The sequence below is a fragment of the Chenopodium album genome, chromosome 12 (assembly GCF_948465745.1).
Source record: "Chenopodium album chromosome 12, dcCheAlbu1.1, whole genome shotgun sequence".
Classification (NCBI taxonomy): domain Eukaryota; kingdom Viridiplantae; phylum Streptophyta; class Magnoliopsida; order Caryophyllales; family Amaranthaceae; genus Chenopodium; species Chenopodium album.
Window position 1 is genome coordinate 42,776,767 of NC_137845.1, and position 788 is coordinate 42,777,554.

General features: G+C 46.6%; 1 pseudogene; it reads right to left on the minus strand.

The window, feature by feature from the left end:
* Window positions 1-374: 374 nt before the first annotated feature.
* LOC145573437 (small nucleolar RNA R71) lies at window positions 375-473 on the minus strand (annotated as a pseudogene).
* Between the last annotated feature and the right edge of the window lie 315 nt (window positions 474-788).

Genomic DNA, 788 nt, shown 5'->3' on the forward strand with positions numbered 1-788 from the left:
ATAGCCTTGAAGGAGCTTGGAGTGCCCGGGGCATATAGGTTTGAGAGTGGAATAGCTCCACCTACTACCCCGGCAAATGACTTCGAAATCCGGCCGGCAATGATCACCTTGATTGAGAGAAGGCAATATAGTGGGGCTAAGAATGAGAGCCCATTGAACCATTTGAAAGAATTTGAAAAATATTGCAACACCATCAAAGTCAATGGGGTCTCTCAAGAATTCATCCGCCTCAAGTTGTTCCCTTTCTCTCTAATAGGAAGATCTTTGGAGTGGCTAGACAAGGAGGTGAAGCCCAACTCCTTGAGAACTTGGGATGATGTTACAAAGGCTTTCTTGTCCCGTTTCTATCCCCAAAAGAAGACGGCGGAGGCAAGAGCCTTGATTCAAGGGTTCAAGCAAAGGCCGAGTGAAAGCCTTTATGAAGCATGGGAGAGATTCAAAGAGTATCAAAGGGAGTGCCCTCACCACGGAATTCCCACATACCAAGTGATCCAAATCTTCTATGGCGGTTTAAGTCCCCAAGGCAAGTCATGTCTTGATGGAGGGGCCGGGGGCCCTATCATGAACAAAACCGAAGAAGAAGTTGTGGACATCATTGAGGACGTGGTGACATATTATGGGGATTGGCAAGATGGGGAGAGAGACTCTTCAAGCAAGCAATCTTCATTGTATTCGGTGGACCATCTCAATGCAATCAACAACCTTTCCTCTCAAATGACAAACTTAGGAAAGGAGGTCACCGCAATCAAAGCTAAGTTGGAGAGCACTTCTACCACTTCTCAAGCTTC